This window comes from Eurosta solidaginis, chromosome 1 (genome assembly GCF_040869045.1).
Source record: "Eurosta solidaginis isolate ZX-2024a chromosome 1, ASM4086904v1, whole genome shotgun sequence".
Classification (NCBI taxonomy): domain Eukaryota; kingdom Metazoa; phylum Arthropoda; class Insecta; order Diptera; family Tephritidae; genus Eurosta; species Eurosta solidaginis.
Window position 1 is genome coordinate 318,714,209 of NC_090319.1, and position 25,214 is coordinate 318,739,422.

Consider the following 25,214-nt stretch of genomic DNA (forward strand, 5'->3'; position numbering starts at 1 on the left):
AAAGCCCCGGCAATGTACAAAAAGACTCCTAGAGCATACTCCTTATATTCCGGGGATTTCTCTATGCTTATTACCACCCTATGCAATGCGGTGTCTACCGACTTGCCTTTGGTGTACGCATGCTGTGTTGTGGAGAGCAGCTTTTCATCCACGTTGGACTTTATGTACACATCTATCAGCCTCACAAAGGTTTTGAGCAGAAATGATGTTAAGCTAATGGGTCTATAGTCTTTGGGATACACGTGACCGATCTTCCCCGACTTTGGTAGAAAAGCTACACGAGCATTTCTCCAAGAGTGCGGTACATGATTCAGTCGTATGCACCCATCGAATATTATTTTAAGCCATTCCACGACCGCCCTACTTGAGACTTGTAGCATGGCCGGGAATATAACATCTGGGCCCGGCGATTTAAACTTAGAAAACGTCTTCACTGCCCACTCGATCTTGGTATCGGTCACCAAGCCCGGCACTACTAGCTCCGTGTTCGAAGTGTGAGTGATGTCTGCTGGCTCCTCTAAACCGTCTCCCGATGGGAAATGTGTATCGAGAAGCACCTCAAGGGATTCCTCACTATTACGTGACCATTCCCTGTTCTCTTTCTTTAATAGGCCCTGGACTATGTTTCCCTTTGCTAGGACTTTTTTCAACCGTGCTGTTTCGCTGGAGCACTCTATGTCCATACAGAAACTTTTCCATGAGTTTTTCTTCACCCTGGTAATTTCACGCTTGTAGATCCTCAGTAGATCCCTGTACTCGTCCCGACACGCTTCGCTTTCCGCGGTCTTTGTGAGCTTAAACATTTCTTTTACCTGTCTTCTTAGAAGACTCGGCTCATTGCTCCACCATGGCGGCTTTGCTTTTCCTCTGAATCTTCTTAGAGGGCAAGCTTTGTTATACGCAGTCATAAGCGTCCTTGTTAGGAATTCATTCGACTCCTCCAGTTCCTCTACATTAACAACCTCTTTGGGTTGTCCCAGTTTTGTTTCCACATGTTCCTGGAATTTAGTCCAGTTCGTTGACCTAGGGTTTCTAAAGGTTCCTCCCTTCTCTACCCACTTTAGGGGGATTTTGAAGCTGATATACGCATGGTTTTTTTCTAAAATTGGATTGTAATTGGAGGTGGCATCCTGCTTTAGGTAGCAAACTAAAGACCTTTAGAAATATCAACCCCTGGCTCTTACAGCAAGCGCATCCAGCCACATACTGCAGACTTTGGGGTACTTCTTTGCTTAACATCCTACACATTATGAGCTAAATTCCTTGATAAATACTCACCAAAGAAACTGGATAATGACCACGGCCATAATATGAGAAAGTGCTCATCGAATAGGATGTCTTGCCAATGCTCGAACCTCAGGGATGAGTGTGTTCTATATAAATACATACTAGGGCAAACGGAACACAGCTTTCACTATGGAATGTTGCTCATACGCCCCGGTCTTTATGTGATTCCTCATAGACAGTACTCAACACGCATACATATGTACGTTAGACTGGGTCGATTTATTAACCGATATTGCGCCATCGATTTTTCGATAGGATTTGGGTTCAGGAAAAAAAGTTCCACTACGCGTACCCAAAAAAAATAATTTTCGAGCCTGCGAAATTAAATTTTTTTGACTTTGATTTTTAAGGTTTTTTTCATGACCTACTAAAAAAATTTTCATTTGATTGTTAAAATTTCAAGGTACACATGACCGACCCAAAAATGTCCGCTAAAAACGTTGGCGATAACAGTTTAAAAAAAAAATATATTTTTATATTTGTTGGTATACATATGAAAATTTCGTTACTAAGTCATGAAAAAAACCTTAAAAGTCAAAGTCGAAAAAAGTAAAAAAAAAGTAAAAAAAATGATATTTCGCAGGCTCGAAAATTATTTTTTTGGGTATGAGTAGTGGAGCTTTTTTTTCCAGAGCCCAAATCCTATTGAAAAATCGATGGCGCGATATCGCTTAACTTTCGTCCATACAAATCGGCACACCCTAATGTACATGCTTATTGCACAAATGAAAAATTATGCTTTTACTCGTACTTCAAAAGTGTTTGGTAGCAAAGGAAATCTGATACAGCAAAAGCAAACTCGAGATCCGCTTGAGCTCAGTTGTTGCGCTTTTAACAAACATAAAAACTACTCATCACTTGTCAAATTTTATTTAGCAATCGTTGTTTAAGCAATTAGTAATTATTTAATTGGTCAATGTCAAATTAATTCAACTAAACATTTTTGCTTTTTTTTTTAATATACATATCTTTTTTTCTATATCTATTGTGTAAACTTAGTGAATTAGTCATCACTATAATCGGGGCCAAACATACTTTGTACGCATACTCATAAATATTTAGGTAAGTACGTTTGAATTTAATTCCGTTTAGATGCGCCCACCTAAACAACATTTTGAACATAAAAAATTATAAGAAATAATATAAGTTTGCACAAAAAAATTTTGTCATTGAATTTTTATTATTTGCAAATATTTAGTATGGACCTATTTTGATGTTAGAAAATTTTATCAATTTGGCCATCGTTTTGTTATTACTAAGCGGCGTACTAGCATTCACCAATTGATTCATTAGGGTGTGAAGTTTTTGATTTGATGATGACCTTACGCTTAGTATATATTTACATAACTACTGACTGACATTTATAATTTTAAAAAGCATCGCCTACTGAATGTGTACACAAAGTGTTTGATCATGCTCATATTTCCACCAGAAGTAGAAATGGTGGTATATTATGAGGCTTGAGTCAAATATCGTACAATAAATTTGCAAAAAAGGACGCAACTAACCTTCGTCTGTTTATGAATTCTGATTTTATGGCAACGATATTTTAAGTCACTGACCTTATTGCCAGACAGATCAACGTATGAGTGGTGTATCAGATTTTCTTGGCAGCCAGCTCGAAAACGAGCTATGTCAGAATTTATTCGAAGAAAGATAGAGCGTTATTAAGGATCGCTCCATCTCTGGAATGCATTGAAGTCGTGCAATAACATGTTTTGAAACAAATTTTGAGAACAATAGTTCCTGAACCAAATTCTGAAAGAAGTCGGTATTGAATGCAAATTTGAGAAATCCAGAAATGCTATGAAATACTTGTTAAATTATTCGAAAACAAGTTCCAGGATTATTCGCAGTACTGAATATATACCAAAATAGTATTCAAAAAAGTAAAATTAAAATTATCTCTTGCCAAACGTGGATAATGCTCAACAATTCACTTATCGTACCCCATCCTGCTATATATTGCAGAAGCATGGACATGGACAACATCAAATGAAGCAGCTCTGGGAGTGCTCGAGAGAAACGTTCTTCGAAAGATTTACGGACCTCTTCGCTTTGTCGACGGCGAGTACCAAAGAGGATCTAATGATAAGCTGTATGAGCTTTACGCTGACGTCAACATAGTCCTGCGAAATAAAACACAGAGGCAACGCTGGCTAGGCTATGTTATGCGAATGGAAGATGATGATCCGGCTAAGACAGTAGTTTTATCGGAATCCGCCTATGGAAGAAGAGGTGAAAAACGATACAAATTCTCTTGGTGGAACCAATTGGACAAGTTAAGTCAAAGAAGTAGCCACTGGCGCGCCTCGTTGGACGGCCATACTCGTTTAAACGGTTAGACGCCAAATTAAGTAAATGAGATATTGAAATTAGAAAGAAACTGTCTTTAAACTAACCAAAAAAGGCCCCAAAATCCAATGGAACTTTAAAATATAATAGAAATCACGAAATTTATTGAAGGCTCACATGCGTTTTTCTCGCTTATAGGAATTCTGTACCCATCAACAGACTGCGCCTTGTAAAAGGGCCAGTTCTTTCAGCACATCATATTCTACCACCTTCCGAGATGGCAACTGGTCACCCTCCATGTGACGATGGGTGGTGGCGTGCTCCGCCTATCACACCGTATGCCCTGGGCTCGCGCCCCGGGCAAAGCAACATAAAAATTTTAGAAATAAGGTTTTTCAATTAGAAGAAAATTTGTCTTAGCGGGGTCGCCCCTCGGCAGTGTTTGGCAAGCGCTCCGGGTATATTTCTGGCATGAAAAGCTCTCAGTGAAAACTCATCTGCCTTGCATATGAAGTTCGGAGTCGGCCGACGGTCTCCGAAAAAAATATCATTGATTTTGTCTCAAAGTATGCTGGAATTGACCTCAAACATCTTTCGTGCCGTAAGCTAGTGAAAAATGGTGTTCCACTCGATAGCCTGGAGAGCATAGATTTCAAGCTCGGGGTCACTACTGCTTTGTATGACAGTCTTTTAAACCCTAACGTTTGGCCAGCTGACGTCAACGTTCGGCCCTTTCAGCAATTTGAAAGTCAGTCCAATAACACCTAGCTCTTATTAATCGCTCAACGCTGAACGAGCTACCCATCCAGTTGACAGAGCGGGTGGATCACTGAAAATTTATTTCCAAAATATAGGCGACATGCGCACAAAGGCGATAGATGTTCTCCTGTCCTCATCCCGGATGGACTACGATGTTTACGTTCTCGTCGAAACTTGGCTTAATGAGGACTTCTTCGATGAAGAGTTTTTCGATCCTATGCTCTTTGTAACATATCGCAAAGACCGAGATTATATCAAAACCGGGCTGAGAAAAGGTGGTGTTGTTTTGATCGCAGTAAAAAGAGGATTACTTGCGTCAGTCATTGAATTACTTCACCGCGATTCTCTAATCGATCAGTTGTGTGTCCGAATCTCTGGCTCTTCATGTTATACGCTCATCTGCTGTTCATACATACCGCCAAACAGTTGTGACAGTCTATATAGTGCTCACATCGAAAATATTGTCAACCTTTGGGAAACTAATTCTGATACTAATTTTTGTATTCTTGGCGATTATAATATGCCGGACATCACATGGCTGAATTTACAGAATAATGGCATTTTAACTCCTACAAATGTTACGCGCTTACATGAAATTAATCTCATTGATAGTTTTTTAAGTTGTGATCTTATCCAAATTAATCATTTATTTAACGCTCCTTCTAGGTTGCTTGATCTTGTGTTTGTGGACGAAAATTTCATATTTGAACTGTCTGAGAGTACTCTCCCATTATGCGCGTCCGATAAACATCATGTTCCGCTTGCTATATTTATTCAATACTTTCATGCGATTCCCGTTTCTACTCTCGCCGACAATCTTTCTTTGAACTTCCGCCGAACTAATTTTGAGGAGCTTAGTAATGCCTTCCTCGATGTAGCTTGGGAAAATCTATTTAATTCTCAGGACGTCAGCGCTTGCTACGATACCTTCCTGTATAAGTTGTGTGAGATCTTTAATATCAAGGTGCCTCCTCTTGGGCCAAAACTATACAAACTACCTTGGTACAACCAAGCTCTAAAAAATTTAAAAAATAAACGAAATAAATATAACAAGTTGTATACGGCTAATACTACGGATACGTTCCTCAAGGAGCAATATACAACTAGTGTGAAACAGTTTAACGTTCTCGATAAATTTCTGTATAACCAGTATATGGGAAGGCTCGAAACGGATCTAAAAGTAAATCCTAAGGCTTTTTGGAATTTTATTCGCTCAAAAAGTGGCTCTTCTAATATTCCTACTTGCACGCACTTTAATGGCAAGTGCGCGCATTCTCTGGATGATTCTCTGATTGAACTCTTTGCTGAATTCTTTAAATCTACTTTTGAAAGTGATGTTGCTGTTCCGAATCTGCTCTCTGCTGTCAATGAACGATTGGATTTTGGATCGCTCACGATCTCCAATACTGACGTTGGCAATGCTATGTTAACACTAAAGCCCTCACTGAAATGCGACAGTGATGGCGTCTGCGCGTATGTTCTGAAGCACTGCAGTGTATCTTTATGTTCACCTCTTTGCTACATCTTTAATTTGTCTCTCTCATCTGGCATTTTTATAGATAGATGGAAATGTGCTTCGATAACACCGATTTTCAAAACAGGGAATAAAAACGATGTTTCAAACTATAGGCCTATTGCTAAACTTACTGTTTGTTCGAGACTTTTCGAAAATATAATAAAAGATAAACTATCCTTTATAGTCAAACGCATTGTTGAACCCAATCAACATGGTTTTACTGCCGGACGCTCTACTGTCACTAACTTGGCGTCTTTCTCGGATTTTTGTATATCCGAATTTAAAGATGGATCTCAAATTGATGTTATATACACGGACTTCTCTTCTTTTATATAAACTTGAGTGTATTGGCTTTCACTCTGTGTTTTTAAGCTAGTTGAAATCCTACCTGACAAATATACTCTTGTGTGTTAAGATCGAAAATCTTAAGTCCCACTCATTTGTCGCAACATCTGGAGTGCCTCAGGGAAGTATTCTCGGTCCACTCCTATTTGTGCTTTTCATAAATGATATTGGTTCCTGCTTCAAAAACTCCAGTTTTCTGCTATTTGGTGATGATCTTAAATTTTTCCGTAGAATTAATGGCCCTTCGGATTCCTGCCTTCTGCAAAGTGACCTTAATAATGTGGATGATTGGTGTCGCGCCAATAATCTTTTCTTAAATGTTAAAAAATGCTTTAGTATGTCTTTCTCAAAATCCATGAGTTACTATTCTTCGTTGTACTCTATTTCAGGCAAGCAGTTGGCGTCAATTAACGAACATTGATCTAGGCGTTGTCTTTGACTCAAAATTCACATTCACCAATCACATATGTTATGTGCTCCCAATGGCCTCCAGGAACCTTGCTTTTCTTCGCAGATATGCAAGGGACTTTAAAGATCCGTATACTAAGAAAGCCCTATATATATCGTTAGTGCGCTCTAAAATTGAATATGCTTCCAATATCTGGAACCCCATCTACAGTAATCATTCGGCCAGAATAGAAAGAGTTCAAAGAAAGTTTGTACGTTTTGCTTTGAACTCCATACAAACCCGCTGATAACCCGCTGTCTTCTTATTCTTCTCGTTGTCAACTAATCAATCTGCAATCACTTGAAGCGAGGAGAACGGTGTACTTGGTTATGTTTGTGTATGACTTCATTGTGGGCTCTTTGGACTGTGCGACTCTTCTTGAGAAAATATCGTTTAATGTGCTGCAAAAAAATTTGCGCGCATTCCTGCCTTTTTACTTGAGTTCTTGTAGAGCAAATTACTTTTATTTTAGCCCAATTTTCCGCGCCCTTACTGAATTAAATAAAATCTCTACTAGATTAAATATTGTTTTTTCTGCGTCCAGAGATACATTCAAGGCTTCCTTTGTCTTACTCTTTACATAATGTTGTACCTAATGTATATGTTTAATACCTATATTTATTTTATTTTCAATATGTTATTGTATCTAGTCTGTAAGATTCTTGATCATAGACTGAATTAATAAACTATACTAAAACATGTAGGTCCCGTCCGGCCAATTTGTATGTGGCCGCGAATACCGAAGAAAATGTTAAACAACTGTTCGAGCTGTGTGTATTATTAAGTCAATCAGTTTTTTGGCTTTCCTGAACTTTAATATTTTTGGCAATGAAAGTTTTTTGACTTATGTACATATGCATGTAGGTGTGTGATATGGTACATATTCTTCTGCTAGGTTATGTTATGCTATAATTTGTTAAGATTTGTTTGTTATTTTATAGTATAACATCTTATGATTAGTTTTGTTATTTTATGTCATGTCATGCGTTATGCTATGTTGTATTAGGTTATGTTATATTGTATTATGTTATGTTATGTTATATTGTGTTATGCTATTTTATATTATGTTATGTTGTGTTTTGTTATGATGTTTAATGATATGCTGTGTTATGTTATGTTATGATATGTTGTGCTATGCTATTATGTTATTACGTTATATTATCTTTTGTTCTGTTCTGTTATGTTATGTTAAGATATGTTAAGTTATATTATAATATGCTAAAAAAAAGTTATAGTACGTTAGGCATTTTAATTTCATTGATATATTAATATTTAATTAATACCCTCCAAGTATTTAATGTTATGTTTGGTTTTTACTGGTCTGTAAATAATTAATTATTATATTAAATTGTTTTCTTCCAAGTATGCTTTGTTTTGCAGCTGTAGTTTTTGTCAGATTTACCGCTTAGATCATAACCCTTTTTTGCGCCGCAGACATGCAAATCACGCGCGGCTTTCTGATTTTTTGTCGTTATAATTTTTTGGTTGCGCCAAAAATATGACAGCTTTAACTTATGTGATTGCATGTTGCAGTGGTTCTTTTTTGTATCCTTTTTTTTTAATTTTTGTCAAAAGCATTTTCCTAGACTCGTTGAGGTTTTTCGAAATTTAATGAAAGAACAAGTAAGGAAGGCTTAGTTCGGGTGTAACCGAACATTACATACTCAGCTGCCAAATTACAGCTTGCAAAACTTTTAAATTACCTTCTTTTAAAAGTGGGCGGTGCCACGCCCATTGTTCAAAATTTTACTAATTTTCTATTCAACTCACCTACCTAGTTTCATCGCTTTATCCGTCCTTTGGTAATGAATTATCGCACTTTTTCGGTTTTTCGAGATTTTCGATATCGAAAAACTGGGCGTGGTTATAGTCTGATATCGTTAATTTTAAATAGCGATCTGAGATGAGTGCCCAGGAACTTACGTACCAAATTTCATTAAGATACCTCAAAATTTACTCAAGCCATCGTGTTTATGGACAGACGGACGGACGGACATGGCAAAATGAATTTATTTTTTCGCCCAGATCATTCTATCTATATCTATCTCGATTAGTTTATGCCATTACGGGGTACCGTTATGCGAACAAAATTAATATACTCTATGAACTCTGCTCAGCTGAGCATAAAAAAATAAACATACGCGAGTAATGCTGCATGGTAAGTGGACGGTTGAAAGGGCAGCGGAAATCTGTCTGATCGTGTGACTTGACTTGGCAGGCATCGCCTTTACCAGAAGTTTTTGTATACAATGCATATGTAGATATATGTTTATGTTGCTGTGTGCTTTATGGCGCATGTGGCAGTAAAATGAAAATGTCATAAAATATGAACGAGTTGACTTTTTGTGTGTAATTGTGAACGTTAAAGCCAACACAACCGGCCAAGAGATGTTGACAATGAAACAAAACAGGATGCGTATGTACGTATGTACATATTTATGTATGTATGTTAATTGGTAGGAGTATGAGTATAATTGGAGGATATTGGCGAGGTACTGAGCAAGCAGTCGGCTTATGGCTTATGGTTTATGCCATATCAGACCTTTTTGAAGAGTGATATAAGTCAATTTTGGAAAATATTTCTTTTTTTGTTTTTATATTTATGTAAACGTAAATCTTTCTTAATAAATCTAGATTAAATATTTTTTGTTCCGAAATTAAATTAATATCACATAAAAAAAAGTTGCTAATATCAGCCAATTTTTGCTGCCACTTTTGAATTTCTAATGCAATATGTAAAATGCTTTAAAGTCCATTGGAATCGAATTTTGTTTGCTGCGTCCCTCACACAAATTTTCATCCTCGGAGCAGATTCTTTCAGCTGAATTTCTCCATACCATCCTGTTCAGGGAAGGTATTGAAGCTAACTCCGGTCCCAGGCTGTGGTTCTGCTGCATATTTCGGAAAAGGATTTATCTCAGACGGTCATAACCTTGCCAGTGTGTCACTTGCAAAAGCCCTTTCGGGCTGCTCTGGGTTAGAACTCAACGTTCGTCGCCCCGAAATTTTTACAAATTTCTGTTGCATACGCAAGCAATTAAATCGAATTTATCGGTCTTATATGTTCACTGAATGTTCACTTGTGTACAACTTTCAAAAAGGTTTGCTATAAATATGGTAAAATTTTAATTTTCCAATTACAACAGAAAACTCCAGGCAAAAAGCCGTTCACACGCCCGTTTCTAAGCACCGCGAGACCATAGCCACGAGCAACCTTCACCCATAAATTCTAATTAACGCACACAAACAGTCCAGCAAACACACATAAATACTCCAGCACAAACACAAACACTCCAGCATACACACAAACACTCGAGCACACATATACGCCCGCACTTACTCACACACACTTGATTTTCTGAACACAACAACACCAAAGGAGAAAAGCTATTCATAAATTAATTACCCAAACAAGCAAACAGTTAGCTGCAATAATAATAACAACAACACTCACAAAAATAAAAGGAAACTTCTTGCAACTGGCATATAAATAAATGTTGGGGCTATTGCAACATTCATTGTGCCACATGGCGGATATGGCCATGAACTCGAAGTGCGCGGCGCATCAAGTGCACACAAGTACCGCAGAGCAACGCGGTCAAACAGAAAAAAAAAATTAAGAATTAAAAATGTTCTGACAACTTTAGGGGGCTAGCTGCTGGCGCTGAATGAAAAATTCGGTAGATGAGATTGAATGAGAAGGTGAAAATGGGGATAAGTAAGCCAAAGAATGGTTAACGAAAAAAGCTAGGAAAACCAAGAGTAAGAAGAAAAAGAAGAAGAAGCATGCAAAGAGCATAGTAGCGCTCAGCATATGTTTGTCTACAGTGTCAGGTCAGAGTAGAATTTATCTACTAAGAGAGCGCTGGTTCTGTGACCATGGCCGTGTCAATGGCGAAGGCAAAACAGCCGCAAGTGTCAGGTAAGCAACCTTAATGTTCAAGCAAATAAATTGCAAAAATCTTTGAAGCAGAACAACAAGAGAGGGAAATAAGGAAAAGTAAGACTAGGACGAAAAAATGATATGCAGTTAGAGAGAGGAGACAGCGACAGTGGAGAAAAGAAATGAAAAAAAATAGAAATGTTTGCGTGAAGAAAAAAAGAATAGTTGCATATACTAATTACGTTAAGATTGAGATGAAAAGCAGGTTAGCGGCATCCACACACTTACTTTTCTATCTTTGGAAATACTTTCAGCTCACTCAACTCAAATAAGCCATTTTCACGTTTTACTGAAAAATCCTTCTTTATTACCCAAACTCATTGGCTTGCAAGCCACTACCCCTGTAAATGTAGCATGAGCGTTAACGCAAGTCACAACTAAACATTTTTTCTTTACACTCCACCGAAACGAGGAGGATTTGCACTCCACCACCCAACGACATCAGTTGCTTCAATGCATTTGAATTATTTCTGTTACTTTTTCAAATGTACTCAAAACTTCCTTTTTTACTTTTTATTGGGTGTAAATTCGGTGAGCATTAGCAAGGATTACAAACTGCTCTAACAAAATAACAGCGTCCTTTACTCATATGCACTTAAGTTCGCTATCTTAAATTGCCTTCAATTGAAGAGTGCCTGTAGAGTGAATAAGCGTAAGAAGTGGAAGTGAGAAAAGCACTTAAAAAGACGTTCCTGCTGGAAATTGGCAACATTTGTGAGGTATTTTAAAGTGACGGGTGGGACATTTGAACTCGTTGTTGCAAACTTGTTTAATAATTTCTCGCTTGCCAGAAAATGTGAGTATCTCGAATTTTTAGTCACGTTTTCCAACACACTCTCAAAATCTCTGTGTATTTGGAAAGAAAAAAAAAAAAGTTAGTACTAGAGCATTATTGGTTTTACTTTTGGCTTTATCCCACAGTCGTTCACTATTAAAATTTAAGGCTGGCGACACACTAAAATTTTCATTTTTCATCTTCTTCAAATAAATAGATATATTGTTATTTATATAAACAGTGTAGTTTTTCTTCTTAATTGTAGTTTACCAATTTGGGTTGTTTAGTAATTTTAAAATGAACGAAACCTTCATGTCTGGCGTGTCAACAAATTCAACTTTTTAACCGAGATGCGACCTTATAAATGATTTTTCTAAGACAGCACCTTTAAGCAGTATTCCCGAGATTCGTCTTTGTTAATATTACATTCAATTTATGGCCTATGTAATAGGACCGGGAAAAAATATTTATTCTGTTAAACGATGAAATGAAAAAACTTCGAAGAAAAATTTATTAAAATATATGAAACTTTTTTTCGCTTCATCGTTACACAGAACACGAATTCCCCCAGCTGTATACATTAAAATTTTTACCCGGGCACTGCTACGCACTATACGTAATTTTTTTTTATACTCAGCTGAGCAGAGCTCACATAGTATATTAAATTTGTTCGCATAACGGTAATCCGTAACGGCACAAACTAATGGAGATAGATATAGACTTCTATATATCAAAATAGATCAAAAAGAAATTTATTTAGCCTTGTCCGTCCGTCCGTCCGTAAACACGATAACTTGAGTAAATTTTGAGGTATCTTGATAAAGTTTGGTATGTGGGTTCCTGGGCACTAATCTCAGATCGCTATTTAAAATTAACGAAATCGCACTATAACCGCGCCCACTTTTTCGATATCGAAAATTTCGAAAAACCCAAAAAGTGCGATAATTCATTACCAAAGGCAGATAAAGCGATGAAACTTGGTATGCGGGTTGACCATATAACGTAGAATAGAAAATTAGTAAAATTTTGGACACCGCCCACTTTTGAATGAAGGTAATTTGAATGTTTTGCAAGCCGTAATTTGGCAGTCGTTGAAGATGTCATGATGAAATTTGGCAAGAGCGTTACTCCTATTGCTATATGTGTGCTAACTAAAAATTAGCAAAATCGGACGATGAACACGCCCATTTAAAAAAAAATTTTTTTAAATCAAATTATAACAAAAAATTTAATATCTTTACACTATATAAGTAAAATGTGTCAACATTCGACTCCAGTAATGATATGGTGCAATAAAATACAAAATAAAGAAAATTTCAAAATGTGCGTGGCTCCGCCCTTTTTCATTTAATTCGTCTAGAATACTTTTAATGCCATAATTAGAACAAAAATTAACCAATCCTTGTGAAATGTGGTAGGGGCATAGACTTTATGACGGTAACTGTTTTCTGTGAAAATTGGCGAAATCTGTTGAAGCCACGCCCATTTTTTATACACAGTCGACCGTCTGTCCTTCCGCTCGGCCCTTAACACGATAGCGAGCAAAAATTGATATATCTTTACTAAACTTAGGTCACGTACTTACCTGAACTCACTTTATCTTGGTATAAAAAATGGCCGAAATCCGACTATGACCGCGCCCATATTACTCGATATCGAAAATTACGAAAAATGAAAAAAAAAAATGCCATAATTCTATACCAAATGGATAAAATGGGTGTGACACCTAACATATTAAGTAGAATAAAATAAAAAAGTTCTGCAGCGCGAAATCAAAAGCCCTTGGAATCTTGGCAGGAATATCGTTCCTGGTATTACATATATAAATAAATTAGCGGTATCCGACAGATGATGTTCTGGGCCACCCGGGTCCAAACTTTGGTCGATAACTCGAAAAAGCCTTGATATATACAACTAAGGACCACTCCCTTTTAAAACCCCCATTAATACCTTTAATTTGATACCCATATCGTACAAACACATTCTAGAGTCACCCCTGGTCCACCTTTATGGCGATATCTCGAAAAGGCGTCCATCTATAGAACTAGGGCCCATTCGCTTTTAAAATACGCATAAACACCTTTCATTTGATTCCCATATCGTACAAACAAACTCTAGAGTCTCCCTTGTTCCACCTTTATGGCGATATCTCGAAAAGGCGTCCACCTATAGAACTAAGGCCCACTACCTTTTAAAATAGTCATTAACACCTTTCATTTGAATCCCATATCGTACAAGCACATTCTAGAGTCACTCCTGGTCCACCTTTATGGCGATATCCCGAAATGGCGTCCACCTATAGAACTATGGCCCACTCCCTTTTAAAATACTCTTTAATACTTTCCATTTGATACCCATGTCATACAAACGCATTCCAGGGTTACCCTAGGTTCATTTTCCTACCTGGTGATTTTCCCTTATTTTGTCTCCAAAGCTCTCAGCTGAGTATGTAATGTTCGGTTACACCCGAACTTAGCCTTCCTTACTTGTTATTATTTACTATAAACGTACGTTTTAAAACACGTCAGAGACTCGTAGGGAATTTAATGGTATTATTAAGAGTTTGGATGTGTTTTAGTCGCATGGAGAAAGTTCGTTCATATATTTAAGAATATCAATTCCATCTTTAACAAAGAAGAATCATGAAAAATTTCGCGCTGATTTGCAATTTCTATGCAGTTAGTGAACATTAATTAATAAGGAACACGAAGTTGTCTATTCAAGTATTAATTAATAAGGAACACGAAGTTGTCTATTCAAGTATTTAAGTATATAAATTTATGGACTCTATCATAGCCAAAATAATAGTCCGATTTCTTGCAATACGTAACATTTATAGGTTACAGTTTTAAAGTTAATTGGAAAATAGTGTCAAGATTTATCATGTCAAGTTTTTTATATAAAGCATATACATTAAAGCAGAGCTGCTCAACCTTTAAACACTTATAGCACTTTTGTTTTTGTTTTGCACTGAATCAAACAAATTTACTCTTCAGATATAAAAAAAAAATTCAAAGCACTCTCGTATAAACTCACATATACATAAATAAAATTAATATGGAAGTTTTTGATTTTCATGTGTAAGTGCAAAGCAAAGGCACTTTCATATGATGAACGAGCACTTCGGTATAAAAGACAAATTTACATTAACAAATTGTCAACTAAAAATTATGCAAAAATATTTTGGCACTGAAAAAACTTTTATTGAAAATTAATTTATTAAGAAAATTTAAATTATTCTAGCCATTTAAGGGTTGACATCGGAATTTGAGATACGAATTGAAAACTTGCATACGACTTTATTTTGACATTATATTAATGGTATTAAAAAATAAAATTAAACAAAAAAAAACTTTTTTAAAAATTAACTAAAAAGTAAAAAAAACTTTACACCTAAATTATTAAATCTTACAGTTTATATCACAGTCCTAATTGAAGAAGCCTAAATATCGTTAAAGGTTATAATGAACTTATAAAGTGGTATATTTCTTTACCGTCAATTTATTTTTGCTTGATAGTTAATTTTATTAACCAATAATAAAACCTCATTTTTAAAAAAAGTTTTTTTTTTTTTAATTTTATTTTTTATTTTTAGTTCGCTTTATTAACAAGTAATAGAAGCTTGTTCTTAAAAAAGCTTTTTTCTTAAATTTAATTTAAATATGATTTTTTTTAAATTTTTAGTAGGGTAAAATATTGTTTAAATTAGTTACGTAACCTTTACTTAGTTATTTGTAACGTTTCTCGTCCTATCCATATCTTTTAATGCATCAACATTAAAAGGTTTCTTCGAAGTCAACTTTGAACAGTCAAGTTCTTCTATTCGAGTGTTAACTAACTTAAAATTATATTTTATTGTGACTTTGCCTATGTCGAGTTCAGTTTACAACTACTGATTGCAGATCTCTGCTCTGTTCCATCACCAAAAATCTGTAAAATAAAATCAAGTGCGCAGAAAAGTATGCTACATTTAGCGATAACAGCATAACTTCTACGTATGCTGCATACACAAACAAAGCGAATTTACCTGCGTTCTTGAGGACTTAGGCTTTTATTCCCTTGTGAATATAAATCGATTAATTTATTTTGGAATTCTCGCAAAGTAATATTGCATTGTTATCGGAGTTATACATGTGTGCAAAATTTCAGCTCAATCGGACACCGGGAAGTGTATCAAATTTAACTTGCAAGATTTGATTACAGACAACAGCCAAGTGAAAGTAAATAAAAGCTTATAATTAAAAGTCATGACAAGTCGTATGTGCACGTCCTGTGACGTTCGAGACCCGACGTAACAAAATTAAGTACTTCGCAATTATCTCGTTTCCTATGTATTGCTCGCTTTTCGCGCTCAGTTCGAAGTTAAACATGAAGAAATTCTCCACGGGTCCAGCCCGAAGTACGTTTTCGTGATCTCAACTCAGTTATCAATTTATCAGTCAAACAAACCACCGCTGTATAGCTAAATGGTTAGCGCAGCATGTGTAAAGCGTCCTGATGATGCAGGCTTAGCAACCCTCGAAATTCATCTATCTAAGCATCTACAGCAGGTTGTCTGAAAAATTGTCTACCTACTGTTCCACTGCGCTGATTTTTATCCATTTATATAAAGGAAGTGCTTAAAATTTTTTTATTTTTATTTTTATTTAAGCAACTTGTATTGTGCTCGCGCATCCAGAAACATCAAATCTGCGCTTCAAATCACTTCAAATAATAGCAATCGAAGGTCAACTTCAAATCATATTACAAAAGTGTCACCTGAATAACTACACACTTGTTTATTTCCTACAGAGCATCGTATTTCATCAGAGCTAGCCTGCACTAACGGTTTCAATGCAGTATAAGGCACTGCTTATTACAATGTTTTTTTCGATTTGTATTTTTTTATTCCTAATTTGTTCCACAGCCATTTTGTTCAACATTTAAACGCCAATTTCACAATACACTTGCGTGTAATACTAAAAATTTGTTTAAAATGCTGCTGCAATGTCGGCTACGTTGTCTGCCGTCTGCGGTTTTAAAGCGCCTTGACCGTCAAGCTAAATGAATGCTGCTATCAAGTACAAAAACACCTAAGGGTGCTTATGTAGTATCTACATATGTATGTGTGTATATGATATGGCTGGTGTACATGTGTAGGCGCAAGTTATTGATGTGGGTGCTTTTTGTTGCACTGGTTTGTGGCTGCGTTGTTTTTTTTTCGTTTTCATTTTTATGAATGAATGAAATGATAAAGCGGTGTCGCTGTGAAATTACGAAATTTGGATTTACATATTTATTTTATTCACGTATTTATTTAAGCGTCTGTTTTTTTGTAAATTTACTATTACTTGCAGTATGATGATTTTGCTTGATTTTATTTTGTTTGCAATTTATATTTATATGCGGTTTTCTTTACTTGAGTCTCAGCTACGTAAGGAGACATCAATCGTAGTTGCGCTATTCTTTAATGAGCAACGCAAAAGGTTTAAATTTTTTCTGCTTGTGGTGAATAAGCGTTCGTATTAAGCTAGGCGAATAATGCATAACAATAATTTTAAGGAAATACGTGTTTGCATTTCTTTTATATTGAAAAATTCTGAGCAAAAATTTAGATTCAGTGAGCTTTGATCAAAAAAGTTGCTTTGAGCGAAAAGACTTCAACTTTTTATTTGAAAAATAAAATATGCGCCAAATGTATCCACGTTTAAAGCTATTAGCATAAAAGCGTAATTTTTTTAATGTATTTAGAAAAATATTTAGCTCGTTTTGCAAATAAATTGGTTTTTTCATATTTGGGATGATTTCTTACGAAAAATATATAACAATACAACCCACAAACGTTAAGAAATATCCGACATAGTACCGATCAACATATCGTGACAACATTTCCGTAGAAGAGAAGAAACACTGAGGCACATTTGTCATTTACACTCAGACAAGGTTAAAAAGGTCAACTAATAGGGAAATGCATATTATCAAACGAAAGATCCCAAAATATTTTATAAAAGCGTGCAACTCCTGGCGTTGCCGACGACATTGATATCATCGTTCTAAGCAGCCTTGTCTTAAGCTCTGTTTACTACAAACTATAGAAAGAAGCGGAAAAGATGTGTTTGATTTCAACTGAGGACGAAAAAAAAGAAGTACCTGCTTTTGTCAAGCAAATAGTCACCGCATGTGCGCTTTGGCAATCATAATTTCGAAATAGTAAAGCACTTCGCTTATTTGGGAACCATTAATTAGCAACGGTCCGTCTAGAAATACAGCGTAGAGTCACTTTTGCTAATAAATGCTACTTTGAACTGAGCAGGTAATCATGCTCTATAAGCACTTATCGTGCACGTCCTGTTATGTGGTGCATCAGATCAGGCGGCTCTGCGAGTGTTCGAGAGTAAAGTCCTTTATAAGATTTATGAGCCTGAAATAGTCGGCGACGGCAAGTGCCAAAGAAGATTTACTGATGAGCTGTGTGAGCTCTGTGCAGACACCAAACAAGTCCAGCGAATTAAAACACAGTGGATACGTTGGCTAACTAGGCCATGTTTTGCGATTGAAAGATAATGTTTCACCAAAATTTTCGATACCCATTAATGCTAAAGAACTAAATTAAAAATCATGATATAGTATCAACTGCATTAAAGTTTTTATACTGAACAGAGCTCACAGAGTATATTAATATTGTTCGCATAAAGGTACCCCGTAACGGCATAAACTAAACGAGATAGATATAGACTTCTACCCGGTCTATGAAAAGGTGGCTTATGACTCTAAAAAAAACAGCTGTTAACAGCTGTTTATCGCAATTTCTTTTTTGAGTCGTAAGCCACCTTTTCATAGACCGGGTCACATATATGAACATGATCTGGCGAAAAAAGAAATACATTTAACCATGTCCGTCCGTCCGTCTGTCCATTGCCCATGAACACGATAACTTGAGTAAATTCTGAGGTACATTAAAAAAATTGATATGTAGGTTCCTGGGCACTCATCTTAGATCGCTATTTAAAATGAACGAAATCGGACTATAACCACGCCCACTTTTTCGATATCGAAAATTTCTATAAACCGAATGTGTGATAATTCATTACCAAAGACGGATAAAGCGATGAAACTTGGTAGGTGGGTTGACCTTATGACGCAGAATAGAAAATTAGTAAAATTTAGGACAATGGGCGTGGCACCGCCCACTCTTAAAAGAATGTAATTTAAAGGTTTGCAAGTTGTAATTTCGCAGTCGTTGAAGATATCATGATGAATTTTGGCAGGAGCGTTACTCCTTTTACTATATATGTTCTAAATTAAAATTAGCAAAATCGGATGACAAACACGCTCAACATTTGTCCCCAAAGCTATTGCTGAGTATGTAATGTTCGGTTACACACGAACTTAGCCTTTCTTACTTGCTTGGTCACATGTTTGTACCTAACTTTATTGCAGTTGTCAGCAATGTGTTTCTGAAACTGCAAAATTTTCTTTAATACAATAAAATATAATCCCTTAAACCAAACTTTTATTTACTGTAATTTTTTCCCAGAAGTGCCAACGCACTAACATCAGAAACTTTCAAACCAATCGTTAATGAGGATATCAGGGCAAAAATGGTGTACTCGAAATTTTTTCTCGTTATGGTTCTCTCGTGAGAGACTTTCTTATATCAGAGCTTTCAAAGCATTACCCTAACTATATTGCTTTAAAGATATGGCGCTAAAAGTATCATCATTGATAGAATACAAAACAGTAGTAGACTTAGATACCGGACAACATCAACTGCTTTTCTAGGGTCATACCACTTTTGCGTATATAGTCTCAAACTTAGAAATTGCTTGAAGTTATCAAGTTTTTTCTCCTTCACTGTATTTTTTCTAAATTATAGTTAAGTATGCATTTTATTTAGCATTGGACACTATTGGCTGTGAAAAATTGGTCAAAGAAAACGGTAAACACTAATTCTTATCATGGGAATATAGTCTTCTTGGCTAAACAGAATATTACATTATGCGGACAAAAAGACTATGTTTCAATTTTACAAAATAAGAATGTAGCGAGGAGGAACCACTCCCGGTAGATTTTGAAGTTTAGAATAAAGTGTGAGGATATTGATATTAAGGTGTATGCGATTGAGAGAGCTTAATACAAGCTGCTAAAAAATATATATTTTTAATAATAAGAAATTTTACAAAAATTATTCTATAATGCTAAAAAAAATATTTATTAACAAATGCATCCCTCTTCGTTCTAGCTAAAGAAAGAAATGAAAAATGATGAGACCAATTTTCAATTTCCAAAAAAAAAAAACAAACAAATAAGTTTATTTCGCTTTGTTCTGGTTCTCGAATTCCAGAAAATTTCGCTCTACCCTTTCAAGCCTATAAAACTTTTCGATTTCACTTCCACTCGTCTTGAACAATTCAACTCAGTTCAATAAAAATTAACTACACAATTTAGAACCTGCTTGCTATTCTAGTAATCTTATTGATATTTTTTTTTATATTCAATTCAGGGTGACGTGAACTCAAACTCGATTTTTGTGGCAGCATAAATAAGTTTAAACATTTTTTTTTAAATAGTCAGTGATTTTGATTTGAAAAAAAAGGAGTGAAATCCAATTATCAGAAATAGTTATTGAAATTCTTAGCAATTTTAAAACAAAAGAAACATTTATATAATTTTAAAACAAAAAAAATTATTTAATAATTTACAACGAACAAATTTAACTATAACCAATTTCCATAAATAAAAAACGCTTATACATTTTAAAAATATTAATTTATGAAATAGCGCTAGCATTTTTTTAAATTTAAAAGAAAACCAGGATGTTCACAATTTTCCAACTACGAAAACAAAAATCTAATGTGCTCAAAAAAAAAAAAAAAAAAAAAAAAAAAAAAAAAAAACTGTACAATCTTTTTATTAAAAATATTACAAAATGTATCAAACTGTTTTTGTCGATGTTGTTTGACAAAGAAGTAATTCCTCCAACTAAAAGAATGTTTTTGTTAACGAATTTAAAAAATACAATTATCGAAAAAAAAAAATTTTATTATATCTTTGAAAAATTATAAAAGCGAAGTATACCCAGCTTCTTTTCAAGCTTTAAAGACAAAATTGAATATCCAAAATTATATAACCGAAAAAAATGCATCACTTTGCAAAAAATTCGCGTTTTAGGAAATTAAAAAAAATTTCAAACCAAATGTCAAGCAAGGAATAATAATCCAAAAAAAATTTTTTTTTTTTCCAAATTAAGGCTTTTTAACGAGTGGAAATACTACAACCAAGAAAAAAATTCAAAAACTGCCAAAAAATTGTAATTTCACCAATTCTTAAAATTTTTAAATGATTCTTTTAAAGCTTTTAATGAGTATGCTTGAAACTTGTGTTTAAAGTGAAAAAGTTAAAAAAAGAATGTTCAAAAGTTATGAACAATTTCTTTTTTTTTTTTAAATCATAAAAAATTTAATTTATTAACCCAGATATGCCGAGCGTACTACATGTAGTACACTTGTCATTTTCAAAGTATTTCGTAAACAGTAATTTAAACTAAGTAACCAACCTGTCGCTGTGCTACTGTACAAAACAGTCATCATAGTTGGCTTTGAAAAAAATGTTTGTTGCAATTCCTTCATTGCCTTTTTTAATAATAAAAAAAGGCGAGTTTTGTGAACTTGTCAAAAGAGTGAAGATGTTGCGTAATCGGTAAGAAAAAAATATTTAAGCCTATTTTGTTTTGTTCTGTTTTTTGTATATTTTTATTAAAAATAGTTGTAGAAATTGAGGCACACCAGTAGTGGAATTGTAAAATAATAATTATATGTGATTTTTGTTGATTTATTTGCTGGCGTACTACATGCAGTACGCTCGGCACTAGAGTAAAAAAAATTAAAAAAAACAACAAATTTTTTGTTTTCAGTTTTTAACTTTAAATGAAATAAAAAGTACTCTAGAAGAATAAAAACGATTTTCCCTATATAACCACAAATTACTACTTTTTCCTTGTGTATGTGCCAAGCGTACTACATGTAGTACACCCTACAAAATCGTATAAAAAATATTTTATTTATATTTATCTTAATTTCTGTAATATTTTATGTTAAAAGAACGGTATTAAAAAAAATTGTGGAAATTGCTTCACCAGGAGCTGCGTCGGCATATCTGGGTTAAAAAAAATTTTTTTAAATATATTTTGTAAAATAAAAATTCATAAAGGAGTTGAAATTCTTCCACTAAAAAAAAAATCTATTAAAAAGTGAAAAAAGTTTAAAAAATCAACAATTTTTAAAAAATTTAGTAATTTTTTTTTTTAAGCTGTTAAGTATCAGGAGTATGAAAATTGCGTTAAAAGTGAAAAAGTATAAACGAATGTTCAAAAGTTATAAACTGTGTTTTTCAAAAAAAAAAAAAATTTTTTTTTGTATTTTTTTTTTTCATAAAAAAAATGTATTAACTTACTAGCAAAACTTCGGTCTAAAAAAGCCAATTAAAAAAATTGTAATTTTTAATAATTCGTTGAAAGCTTATAACATCATTAGCAATACAAAAACACAATATTTCGTAGATTTAAAACTTTAAAATATAAGCGCATATTTACATACTTATAGTAAAAAAACTAAAAATTAGTTTTTGGTCCACTTGAAGAATTTTCTTGGCTCCAAGGAAAAATTCTTCGCAAAATTAGAATTTGTTCTGGTTTTCTTTTTGTAATTTTTTATTCTTTTTTTGATTTTAAGGAAATCCTTTGTAATCTAAATTATATGCAAGAATGGTTTCGTCTTATTTATTAATATTCTTTTCATTTAAATTTTTTTCTTTTTTTTAAGTTGAGTCGTTTTTTTTTTGTCTCATATATAAAAATTGTATCATCGAAAAATTTTCGTATGCTAACTCATTTCTGTGCGATGAGCGACTTAATTTTTTAAAATCATAAAATTCTTCAAAACAATTTGAATAATAGAAAAAATTAAAAAAAAAAACAATTAACTTTGTAAAAGCTCGGAGTTAATAATTTCTTTGGTTAGACTTTACTAAAAGCAGTAGAAGGAAATTTGTTTTCAAGTAGAGTTTTTATTTATTGATAAATAACTTTTTTTTGGGTTTATTTATTTTTATGCTTTAATCTTTTCCAGATGGAAGATATAATTTAATAAGTTGCCACACTCCTTTTTACAATTGGAACTTACTTATAAAGAAACCATTACAGTTTTTTTTCTGTTTTTAGCTGCACCTATTTCTTATTCTTACTCATATTTTTGTATTGAAACTTCACCTATTTAGTACCTTAGAATAAATTTTCAAAACTCACCTTTTTTACTAGCGTTAAAAGATTTTCTCGTAGTCGACGTGTTTGTATGCTTTTTTCAATAAAAATTGCACACAACGATATTAGTGAGTTTTTTTTTAATTATTTTTTTGTTTAATCAAAATTAATTCTTTTAACTTTAATTTCAAAATTTTTTTGCAATTGCAAATTTCGAAGTCGCTTTATAGGCAAAGTAACTGTTTTCACTTGAAGAACTTTTCGTTGTTGTAAAATTATTTTTTTACTTAAATCATATCCACTTTAGTTGTTTGCGTAGAAAGTCCTTTGGCACAGTTTTATCAAAAGAGCGCTTTTAACAATTAGCTGCTTTTTGCACTACACTGTAGACTTCTTATTTTCCATATTTTATCTGTTTTAAACAAATTCGTTAGCTAATATATTTTATCAACTTTCCTTGTATGCGATTATTATTTCACAATTTTTTTTCACTCAAATAATTTTTTTCCTCCAAAAATCAGTTGCAGAAATGCAGTCACTTCCGACAATTTCTATTATTTAAAAAAAAATCTTTATTCTTTTAGGCAAATTTTAAAATTGGCCAAATTATCGCGTTTGACTTTTGTATTAGTTCTTTTCTTGTTCGTATTTTTCACTTGACAAAAATCATATTTGTTCTTTATATATATTTAAATTAATCAAAAACTGAAAAATGATTGCAAGAAATATTGCTAGTTTTTTAGTTGGCGACTACCAGCGCTGTGGGCTGTTGGATGTTGTTGACACCACCGCTTCATTTGATTCAAAGAGACTCTAAGTCACCGCGTCTCTACGCTTATTTATATAGCCTCCGTAGCGCGGCGACTTGTAGAAAAGCGACAACCATATAATACCAATACAAGATATTGACGATAGCAGCAGCCGCACCGATTGAGACTGTTAACTTATTGAACGCGCGGTGGCGGCGGCTACGGCGACACGGCAGTAGCAAACAGAGAAGATGGACAAACGCGCGCTGTACACAGCACAAATTGTTGCTGGTGCGATGATGACGACGATGATGAATTTGTCTGTGGCTGGCTATTAAGAAATCAACCCAAAAGCAGCAGCAGCAGCAGTCAACAAAAGCGCAGTCAGCAACAGCAGCAAACAAAGTGCGAGTCACAGCAAAGAGCATGAATTTATGTATATATGTTTGTCTATCGTGTTATTGGTCGTGCGCGCGATTGTTCGAACCATCTTCCCAAATGCGCGCTCTAACAAACGAGCATCATACCAAATGAGTAAGTTATCAAACAGCGTCGAACACGAAGCTACGCGTCGCTGCGCGCGTTCAAAATAAGAGACTGAGACGCGCGGTTAGAACTCTGCCAACGCTATAGCGCGCGTTAGCAGCGCGTTATGTGAGATTGAGAATTCAATCGAAGCTCAAGTGCAATGGGTGGTAGTTGTTCAGAATTGTTTGTGTGCCTGTGTGTATTATTGTTGTCGTATACATGTGCGGTTATTAGCCTATAAGATGAGCGCGTGCAACAGTTCGGCGCACTATGACACCAAATACCGAATTTATGCCATTAATGAGTTTTAAGCAATCTTTATATATTTATATTAGTCTTTTAAAACGCACTTTATATATAAATTTGTAAATATTTTCAGCTACATAATCCATATTATCTTTTGGGCTAAGGATATGCCACATAAAACCGTGTTCAATTAAAAATGCCCAAGGGGAGAAAACCCCGTTTGCAAATTTGAAAATTTTTCGCACCTATAATTAAAACGAACAACCGTACGTTTATAAGTTGATGGGCCTTTTTCTGACTGGTGCTTTTTGCAAAGAGTATCATCACTGCTCGACTAGCTTACGAAGTTGGCTATAGTGTCCTTATAAAGCGGTTCAGACTTCTTGCTAAGAAATCGGTTGGAGAGATAATGTGATGGCAAAAAACTTCGTCTTGACATCATTCACCGCAAGACCCACTTCTATGCCTCTTTTCCAGAGAAGGTAGATCGTTTGTTGAGACCAATGCTATCAGTACCATTAACATATGCCTATATATAGTTCTTCTGCTAAAATTGGTCTCTTCAGCATTAGGTTAAAGAAATTGTACGAAAGGGAGTCGCCTTGTCTAGAGCCTCGTTTGGTTACTAGTGGCTCGGAGAGGTCTTTCCAAATAATCACGGAGCAGGTGCTATTGCTCAACGTCGTATTAGCTAACATGCAACCTATTACATGCCGTTTCTCTTGTCGATAGTCTGCTCGATGGTCTGACCCATCATCTTGTAGGTAGTATATTGAGCATCCTGGAAGTCGCACTGATAAGGTCCAATCAGTTGTCTGACTTTGGGCTTCAGTCTTTAGCACAGTACCTTGACAGAAACTTAAACGCGATATTAAGCACACTAAAACTCAAATCGGAAGGCATGCGCTCGTCCGATCATAAGTTTTCATAAAAGTTGAGTTATCAAGAGCTCGTTGTAATGTGGCTGTTATTCCTTAGGCGCGATATTATCATACGGAACTCGTCATAGTGGGGTACGGTACGTATTTTAGAGTCACTGATGGTTTTTCCCTAGCATTGTTCATATCGGCTAGTATCTGAATTTTCT

The 25,214-nt window shown here is 34.7% G+C and overlaps 1 protein-coding gene across 1 annotated transcript in view; it reads right to left on the reverse strand.

Moving 5' to 3' along the window:
• tnc (tenectin) overlaps window positions 1-23,408 on the reverse strand; it is a 338,614-nt gene extending 315,206 nt beyond the window's left edge. Inside the window, exon 1 of the mRNA XM_067761737.1 lies at window positions 22,650-23,408. The gene's annotated coding sequence lies outside the window, so the exon portion shown is untranslated. The remainder of the gene's footprint in view (window positions 1-22,649) is intronic.
• Between the last annotated feature and the right edge of the window lie 1,806 nt (window positions 23,409-25,214).